The following is a 10,256-nucleotide window of genomic DNA, read 5'->3' on the forward strand; positions in this document are numbered from 1 at the left end:
TATAATTCTCTAAAAATGTTTTATTCCTATTTTTAAACTCTTTGTTTCATTGTTTCGCTTACATATTGTACACCGTTTCAGGAATTCTGCGAAGTAGATTTCTTCATCTTGCATATTGGTAACAATGATCAATCGTGTCAACATTTTATTCGTCTCCTAGAAAAAGAGGGTTATATTTGCGGCAGTAACTTAACTACAGACCCAACAGAAATCCTGGTTGATTATGTTTGTGAAATGATTCAGAAATCAAGAAATTACATCATCTGGATTTCGTCAGAAAATGATGGAGACAATGAGTGGTCTTTGTTTTTTGAAAGCAAACTTGAATTGACTGCTTTTGAAAAACATCAATGTTTCCTACCGTACATATTTCGTCTAAATAATTGCCAAGTGCCAGAATATTTCAAAAAATATGAAAAATATGAGACCTATGAACTATCAACAGATTTTCCATGCAAAATGGCAGAAATACTTGAATATTTGAAGAGGAGTCCGACGAAAGGTATATTATATTCATACATTTGAGTGCAGACCAATCTTTACATACAGCATGTACAATAAATGCAAATTAACAGCGCGTGCACATATTTCATTAGTTAACAGGCGTTAACTATAATTACGTTAACCCGGTTGAAATGGAACTTTATATTGTCTCCCGAGTAAATGCCCGTTTAATCTTTGTCCGTTAAGTAAGTTGTAAACCTCTGAGGAGCCAGACATTTCTGGAATTATTTTTTTTCTTAACCGGAATTTTGGTTTTATGAGTCTTTACAAGAATAATTGGTGAATTAAAAAAGCTTACAGTTCATTTATTTGGTACGGCCCATTTGAAGTACCAACTGTGATGATTGTGTCATTTCTTATCAATTTTTTAACCATGTTTGGGCTTCCATCGTGAAAAAAAATCGTAGTTCCACAATTAACCTTCTTCATACTTTTAATGAATATAAAGAAGCTCATTCCGAATAAAATTAACAAAAAAAAAACTGTAGGTAGGTGTAAATATATAATATTTTGATGCTTTTTTGTGTGTCGAATTAACAATTCAACCCCTATTTGGGCAAAATATCACCCGAAATCTAAAAGTTATCATACATATTCTTTTTGATTGAACTTGACCAAGGCACAAGGTATTCGGTAAATATCAACACATTTTACATTGATTGTTGCCATATGACCAAAGCAACACACCATGACAAAATTTGCATATTTTGAAAAAAATGTCTCGATTTCCCTTGTTTTTTTTATCAAATTTTCAAAATAATTTAGATTAAAGTTTGCGCGCAGCCAAGAAACAACCTTACATTTAGCGAGATTATTTCCCAAAGTCATACTTCAGCTTCTTTTAAATATTTGTTTTGTTCCTTGGCTTCGCACGATGTTTTCACAATTGAACAATGTTGAAATAACGATGCAAAACTGTATTTTTTTTTATTTTCATCGTTTTCAAGAAAACGGTACATATTATGACGTGATTGTGACGACATCAGATAAAAACATATTCATGTTTTTCATTTCCGTTTCTTGACACTATGTCTTTCCAAACATTTTTTGTGCAAATTTTAAATATGCGTCCAACCTTTCTATTTGTTTTATTTTTGAAGGTAAACGGGCGTTTTCTTTAAATTTCACAAGAGTTTTGTACGTGCATGTCAAGGTCACATTAACTAATTGTGTGATTTATAAATTCAAAGAAACGTATACGCATAAAATTGAAAATGGAATGGTATGTACATCTTTTTTCTAGTTTTTGACAATGACTTATGGTTTAAAACTGTTACAATTCAAAAATACTTTTGATTCGAAATATCAGCTGTCGTTGTTTGCAAGGATTTTGTTTTAAGAACATTAAAACGGATTTGTATGTTTTGCAAACTCTCAAAAATGTTAAGTAACATGGTTTTTTTTCGGTTTCACAATTCTAGGATCAATATCCATTTAATACTTCTATGTGATTATTAATTTTCAAGTATGAAATGAGGTTAAATATCATAAATTGTAAACGTCAATCTTAAACGAAAATGGGCAGTTGGTCATTTTGGTACACATTAGCATGTGTTATCCTAGGTCAGTGTATTCAGAATACGTTACTTTTCCTTAATTAATTGCATGTTCATATGTAACCATTGAGGATATTATGAAGCGCTTATTACATATAAATAGCATTAAATTTAGAAACAATACTCCATGGTATTATAAAACAAAATAAAAACAACAGCCGTTTCTCTATTTTGTTTCTTTTTTATCCCATTTTATCGCTTCAATGTTATCTTATAGTATAAGGGACTGTAACAAACTCATCGTACGATGTCTTCAGAAAGAAACCCTTTTATCGACACGAGCTGTGTACATGTATATTTTCTTGTTGACCTCTTCTAATGTCAATATGAGTCGGAGTTCCTTTAGACACAAAACAAGAAGACCAAGATAAAGAAATAAAAACATTTAATACCACTTTCATATTTATTGATTATGTTCTTTCCATTAACAATCCAAACTTTAGTGCAGGGTTCCATTAATGTTTTTCCCGAGAACTTTACATTTCAAAAACAACAGACATGCTGTTATTTTGCCTATTTCAGACTTATACCTCGAACTTAGTATAATCGGTCATGCCATAATTACCAGAATAAAACAAACGAGACGAAATATAATCTTTATCCTACCCAGTAGCAATATACCAGCTTCACCTGCATATGAATATACTTTCCCCAACGTATTTTGTATTTATTAGCTTGCAACTGCTACATGTACTTGGACCTTATGAACCATCAACAGTGTCTGCGCAGAAAATGGATGTACACGGGGTATATCCCATAACGTCTTGTACTTTTCTACAAAAGCTCATCTGAAGATACTCAGAGTTAGTTGATAAATAAGGCTGTATTATATTCACAAAGGAAGGACGAACGATACCAGAGGGACATTCAAACTCATAGTTAAAAAAAATGACAACGTCATGCCTAAAAAGGAAATAAACGATAAACGCAATAACAAAAGTAAAAAAAAACATAGAAAATAACGACTTAGCAAAACAAACTTAACAACAAAACTGGAGTTGATCTTAGGTGCTCTGGAAGAGTAAGTAGAATATGCTCCACTTGTAGAACCCGTCGTGTTGCCAATGTTATTACAAACCCGGTTAATAGTCTTATTCGGTTGCTCAAATACGTGCAAAGGAAACCTGCTTGTAGTAACGACATTATAAACATATCCGATATCATCCGTGAAACGAGTATTCCAAAACGTCAAAACAACTTGTGTTGGCGTCCGTAAAATGTATAAAAGAATGATTTCAACTGCACTACTTAGAACCCTTTGTTTAACAGCTTTCTTGTGAGCGTCAACCCATTATCAATGAATATCGTATCAATTGCGAAATATACACTTCATGATTAGGAGCTGTTAACATGTTGCTACATAAAGTTCACATTTTGGGAACTAAAATCATATTTTATATCAAAAATACACGATTGGATAGGTCCTAGGTACTGACATTGTTTTCATTTCTATGTAGTATTAGTTTATTTGTATTTGAAAATATTATATTTAATGTTAAGTCTATTTTGGCAATCTCCTTACTTATACATCCCCTCATTGCTTATAGTTCTATGGTAAATGTGTGTAGTCTTGTCTTTTGTTTTTATTTATGTGCTTTGTCTATTTCCTTTTTTTGTTTGTATGTGTCGACAACTTTGCTTTCTTTATAGCAAATACAATGATAACACAATGTTGACAGCTGTACTCATATTTTTATAAGTCTATAATGTGTATGCAGTTAGTAATGAATTTCATTGTAGATATCTTTTTGGGATACGGAAGGTGCAATGTTTGAAAAATGTATCCTTCTGTATCTGCTCTGTATTAGGTTCATTGTCATAGTTATCATTATGTTTTGTCTTTTCGTTGTTTTACAACATAATATCTAGCACGGACAGTGTATAACCTGACACATTGTATTTCTTTGTATTGTATACAAGTGAGTAGGAGGTTAAACTACATGTGTTTAAAATTTGGAGTAGAATTCTCCGGCAAAGTTATGATCAGGGCAAGTTCGAAATGTTCAAAAGTAAGTATGTCTAGATGTGAATCTGTCAAACTGTATTCTTTTGTAGACGAAACGCGCGTCTGGCGTATTTACTAAATTTAGTCCTGGTATCGATGATGCGTTTATTTATACATCCTCTTTACATATACTGATTCTGATTTTGAGTTAAAGCCTATATACTTTCTTAATATTGATGAAATTTATTTTACATGTAGTACATTAAAAAGTACAAATCTTTACAAGACAGGTGCGATAGATTGTGAAATGTCTGTGTTGTTCTACTAAGTAACTTCAATCTGTCTGGCTGTTACACATACACATTTTGTTTACCGATTTATACATTGTTTTAAAAAAAAATGGAGAGAGGTAGTCATCTGATTGTCAGATTTAGAATATCTTTTTGTTTTCTTTTTGTAAATTAATGGACTATGATACATGTAAGTGACAGTCAGTGTAGGTGTAATACCACCATTGATTTTTCCCTATTAGTCTTTGTTAAATTGGTACTTTTAAAAAAAATGTACAGAATTTACCTTTATTTCAACCAAAGAAATACTTTGCATGAATAAAGTTTAATCCTTTCCAGTGCTACAGTGAAAATTTCACACTACATTTCATTGCATATAAGAAAGTAACCTGCACCGGAAGTAAAAAATCACATTTTTACCAGGTTATTTACTGGTTACCTGCTTTGGCAACTATGTAACCTTAACTTTCCAAAATATTTTATAAGACCATCAAATAAAAAAAGAATGATGCTTTCAGACACCCAACATACATGTTTATGACTCAGAAAAATTTAAGTGCATTGAAATGCAGGGTTAATTTTCTACAACTGTCAAATTCAAGGGAATATTTTTTTAGACCTACTTTCGTATGCAACCGGATGTGGCGTATCATGATTTGGTGGTATTACACCTAAAGAACACCTAAATGTCAAATAAACTTAATGTAATTTTTTTCCCTCCAATTGCAAGTTATTTCAAGCATAACTGCCAAGTTTTGTCTCAGTCAGATCTATAGTTTCAGAGAAAATCACTATAATGTAAGGCCATATCCTACGGCAATTTCAGTCTAATTTCTTCAACAAATCCAAATTTCAGTGTATCATTATAAAATGCAGTGTTGACTAATATCTGATCAAAAACTCATGATCTATGCATTCAAACAATTAAATAGAATACAAAAGACAACTTTTAGATGATAAACAATTTTATTGCACCTTTTAGAGTTCATTTGAAGGTCTGTTTTGGTCTGTTTTGGTCCATTTTTCCTCCTTCCTTCCTTTTTCATCAAAACTTGATATCTTTTGTCTAAAAAATAAAACAAATGTGATTATTTCCCCACAAAAATGATATAAATGTAATGTTAAATCAATAATTAAAGTGTTTTAGCTGAAAGAACTGTCTCTATAAATGTTAACAGTCTACACGGAAGTTTCTAGAAGCCCTTATGTGTAACTCGAGTTTTTAGTCTGTTCGCCTAGTGTGACAAATAACGGTTCCCTTTCAGTCAACCATTTATTGTTACTGGTATCAAAGTCTTTTTATTTACTCATAACAGTATATTTCTAATAGATTTACACAAAGTGTCCACTTTCTTGTATTTTACATTAGAAAATGGGGAGAAAGAGTAATAAAAAATACCTTAAAATGTTTTTAAAAAGGGTTATGTCCCTTGGAATGCTGGTACAAAAAATAATTGGTAAGAATTATAAAGTTTAAGTATGTGAGACTGGATTCTGATGTGTATAAATCCAGGGCAAATAAGTGTTTAGATGATTTATTGTCTGTGCAAAATGTAGATGGCACAATGGCAAATTGTAAACTTTTGCGGCCAAAAAAACCCACAAAAAACAAGATGATAGTGGATACTTACTTTAATGCTGAAGTGTCATCTGCAGACCAATTCACATATAAGATTTTTCAACAGAATGCTCTTCAGAACATGTGAACACTGAAATAAAAAATTCACATGTTGTATAAACAAAACTGTTAGGGTATTATTTAAAATTTAACACAGTAAACTAAATACAGCTTTGTCTGTCCACCCATTTGACTTAGAAAACACCCGTAAACCCCCATTTCAAGGCAATTTTACCTCAAACGTGCTTTCTGTGTCTCAATCCATTCCGAATAGTCCATGTTTACAATGTATGAACTGGTTTATTAATAACTTTTAAAAATGAAAGTACAATAAGGTCACGAGTGCACATGTAGTTTCCCTAAATAGGTGTAATACCACCATTGATTTTTCCCTATTAGTCTTTGTTAAATTGGTACTTTTAAAAAAAATGTACAGAATTTACCTTTATTTCAACCAAAGAAATACTTTGCATGAATAAAGTTTAATCCTTTCCAGTGCTACAGTGAAAATTTCACACTACATTTCATTGCATATAAGAAAGTAACCTGCACCGGAAGTAAAAAATCACATTTTTACCAGGTTATTTACTGGTTACCTGCTTTGGCAACTATGTAACCTTAACTTTCCAAAATATTTTATAAGACCATCAAATAAAAAAAGAATGATGCTTTCAGACACCCAACATACATGTTTATGACTCAGAAAAATTTAAGTGCATTGAAATGCAGGGTTAATTTTCTACAACTGTCAAATTCAAGGGAATATTTTTTTAGACCTACTTTCGTATGCAACCGGATGTGGCGTATCATGATTTGGTGGTATTACACCTAAAGAACACCTAAATGTCAAATAAACTTAATGTAATTTTTTTCCCTCCAATTGCAAGTTATTTCAAGCATAACTGCCAAGTTTTGTCTCAGTCAGATCTATAGTTTCAGAGAAAATCACTATAATGTAAGGCCATATCCTACGGCAATTTCAGTCTAATTTCTTCAACAAATCCAAATTTCAGTGTATCATTATAAAATGCAGTGTTGACTAATATCTGATCAAAAACTCATGATCTATGCATTCAAACAATTAAATAGAATACAAAAGACAACTTTTAGATGATAAACAATTTTATTGCACCTTTTAGAGTTCATTTGAAGGTCTGTTTTGGTCTGTTTTGGTCCATTTTTCCTCCTTCCTTCCTTTTTCATCAAAACTTGATATCTTTTGTCTAAAAAATAAAACAAATGTGATTATTTCCCCACAAAAATGATATAAATGTAATGTTAAATCAATAATTAAAGTGTTTTAGCTGAAAGAACTGTCTCTATAAATGTTAACAGTCTACACGGAAGTTTCTAGAAGCCCTTATGTGTAACTCGAGTTTTTAGTCTGTTCGCCTAGTGTGACAAATAACGGTTCCCTTTCAGTCAACCATTTATTGTTACTGGTATCAAAGTCTTTTTATTTACTCATAACAGTATATTTCTAATAGATTTACACAAAGTGTCCACTTTCTTGTATTTTACATTAGAAAATGGGGAGAAAGAGTAATAAAAAATACCTCAAAATGTTTTTAAAAAGGGTTATGTCCCTTGGAATGCTGGTACAAAAAATAATTGGTAAGAATTATAAAGTTTAAGTATGTGAGACTGGATTCTGATGTGTATAAATCCAGGGCAAATAAGTGTTTAGATGATTTATTGTCTGTGCAAAATGTAGATGGCACAATGGCAAATTGTAAACTTTTGCGGCCAAAAAAACCCACAAAAAACAAGATGATAGTGGATACTTACTTTAATGCTGAAGTGTCATCTGCAGACCAATTCACATATAAGATTTTTCAACAGAATGCTCTTCAGAACATGTGAACACTGAAATAAAAAATTCACATGTTGTATAAACAAAACTGTTAGGGTATTATTTAAAATTTAACACAGTAAACTAAATACAGCTTTGTCTGTCCACCCATTTGACTTAGAAAACACCCGTAAACCCCCATTTCAAGGCAATTTTACCTCAAACGTGCTTTCTGTGTCTCAATCCATTCCGAATAGTCCATGTTTACAATGTATGAACTGGTTTATTAATAACTTTTAAAAATGAAAGTACAATAAGGTCACGAGTGCACATGTAGTTTCCCTAAATAGGTGTAATACCACCATTGATTTTTCCCTATTAGTCTTTGTTAAATTGGTACTTTTAAAAAAAATGTACAGAATTTACCTTTATTTCAACCAAAGAAATACTTTGCATGAATAAAGTTTAATCCTTTCCAGTGCTACAGTGAAAATTTCACACTACATTTCATTGCATATAAGAAAGTAACCTGCACCGGAAGTAAAAAATCACATTTTTACCAGGTTATTTACTGGTTACCTGCTTTGGCAACTATGTAACCTTAACTTTCCAAAATATTTTATAAGACCATCAAATAAAAAAAGAATGATGCTTTCAGACACCCAACATACATGTTTATGACTCAGAAAAATTTAAGTGCATTGAAATGCAGGGTTAATTTTCTACAACTGTCAAATTCAAGGGAATATTTTTTTAGACCTACTTTCGTATGCAACCGGATGTGGCGTATCATGATTTGGTGGTATTACACCTGTAAACAATATTTTAACTATGTAAAATACAAATATATTTAAGGGCTTTCGATATCACAAACTAGTCAAAACTTTTACTAAATTCTATCATCGGTATAAAGACATCATTCGTAAATATAGCTCAACATGCAGACTTTTTATACGTTCAGGTATTTCACATCCATTTTTTTTATGGAAATATTCTTTATAAAGCACAAAGGTGTCAGTATTCACCTCGGAAACTTACAAAACCTTTAAATAGACTGATTAAGAAGGGATATAATTACGATACTGTTGTCAAGTCATTAAAGATTGCAAATTTTGGCGTTAATATTGAGTCACTGATAAGGTCTTTGCGTCGGAACTAAAGACATTTATTCTAAAAACAGTTGTTGGCATGACACGGGTTATTTTCTTCTCATATATGTTATGATGGTATGATACTAAACCCCTAACGGGAAGGATCGTGCCTGATGTTCATATGATGAAATCATAATCTTTCAGTCAGTTTAATTGAAGTCTGGAGCTGGCATGTCAGTCAACTGCTAGTAGCCTGTTGTTATTTATGTATTATTGTCATTTTGTTTATTTTCTTTGGTTACATCTTCTGACATCAGACTCGGACTTCTCTTGAACTGAATTTTAATGTGCGTATTGTTATGCGTTTATTTTTCTACATTGGTTAGAGGTATAGGGGGGGGGGGAGGGTTGAGATCTCACAAACATGTTTAACACCGCCGCATTTTTGCGCCTGTCCCAAGTCAGGAGCCTCTGGCCTTTGTTAGTCTTGTATTATTTTTATATTAGTTTCTTGTGTACAATTTGGAAATTAGTATGGCGTTCATTATCACTAGACTAGCATATATTGGTTTAGGGGCCAGCTGAAGGACGCCTCCTGGTGCGGGAATTTCTCGCTACATTGAAGACCTGTTGGTGACCTTCTGCTGTTGTTTTTTATTTGGTCGGGTTTTTGTCTCCTTGACACCTTCCCCATTTCCATTCTCAATTTTATTTATTATAAACTCATTCAGAATTAGGATTCAGAAACAAGCAACAATTGCTTATATTAATCCGTCTCCTTGAAAAAGGAAATACATTATAAATAAATAATTCAAACTACATGTTCTGTTTCATAATAAAACTATTGATATTGTCAGTTGATTAACATAATAAACTGAAAAGTAAAGAAAAATGCAACTGATAAGACGAAATACTTACAGGTTTATTATGTGAATCATTTAAAATTTTATTTGCGCCTTTTAATAGAAATTCGGTGCCCTTTGGTTCTGTTAATTATAGGCTTCCAAATGATATTAAATTGGCGGATCCAGGGGGTTTCGGGGGTTGAAACATCCCTCGTTTGACGATCAATGCATTTGAATGAGAGCATACAGCTAGACACCCCCCTTTTTACTCTGGGTTGGGACCCCCTTTTTAAAGTGGCTTGATCCGCTCCTGATTTGGACATTAGAAGAGGTGTGAAACAAGGGGAATACTTAAGCCCTACTTTGTTCTATATTTTTAAAAATGATATCACCAAAGGCTTGGAAGATGACAACTTAAGTTCATTGGAGCTTATAAATATTAAACTAGGCTCTCTCCTGTTTGCTGATGGTCTGCTTTTACTATCAGAATCTAAGGAGGGTCTCCAAAATAGTCTAAATAAAGTTGCTATGTTTTGTGAAAACTGTCAGCTTTCTCTAAACATAAATAAAGTATGGTCTTTTTTAACAACAACAAAGCAGAAGCCTGAAACATCT

The 10,256-nt window shown here is 32.1% G+C and overlaps 1 long non-coding RNA gene across 2 annotated transcripts; it reads right to left on the reverse strand.

Annotated features, from left to right (window-relative positions):
- Window positions 1-5,223: 5,223 nt before the first annotated feature.
- On the reverse strand, window positions 5,224-8,267 carry LOC134694888 (uncharacterized). 2 transcript variants are annotated; one of them, XR_010102639.1, is made up of 5 exons: window positions 8,132-8,267; window positions 7,702-7,779; window positions 7,046-7,136; window positions 5,927-6,004; window positions 5,224-5,361 (listed from the first exon to the last, which is right to left on the reverse strand). It is a non-coding gene; the product is annotated as an uncharacterized LOC134694888 (long non-coding RNA). The 2 variants fall into 2 exon arrangements; XR_010102640.1 differs by lacking the exon at window positions 8,132-8,267 and adding an exon at window positions 7,924-8,023.
- Between the last annotated feature and the right edge of the window lie 1,989 nt (window positions 8,268-10,256).

Source organism: Mytilus trossulus, chromosome 13 (genome assembly GCF_036588685.1).
Source record: "Mytilus trossulus isolate FHL-02 chromosome 13, PNRI_Mtr1.1.1.hap1, whole genome shotgun sequence".
Lineage (NCBI taxonomy): Eukaryota > Metazoa > Mollusca > Bivalvia > Mytilida > Mytilidae > Mytilus > Mytilus trossulus.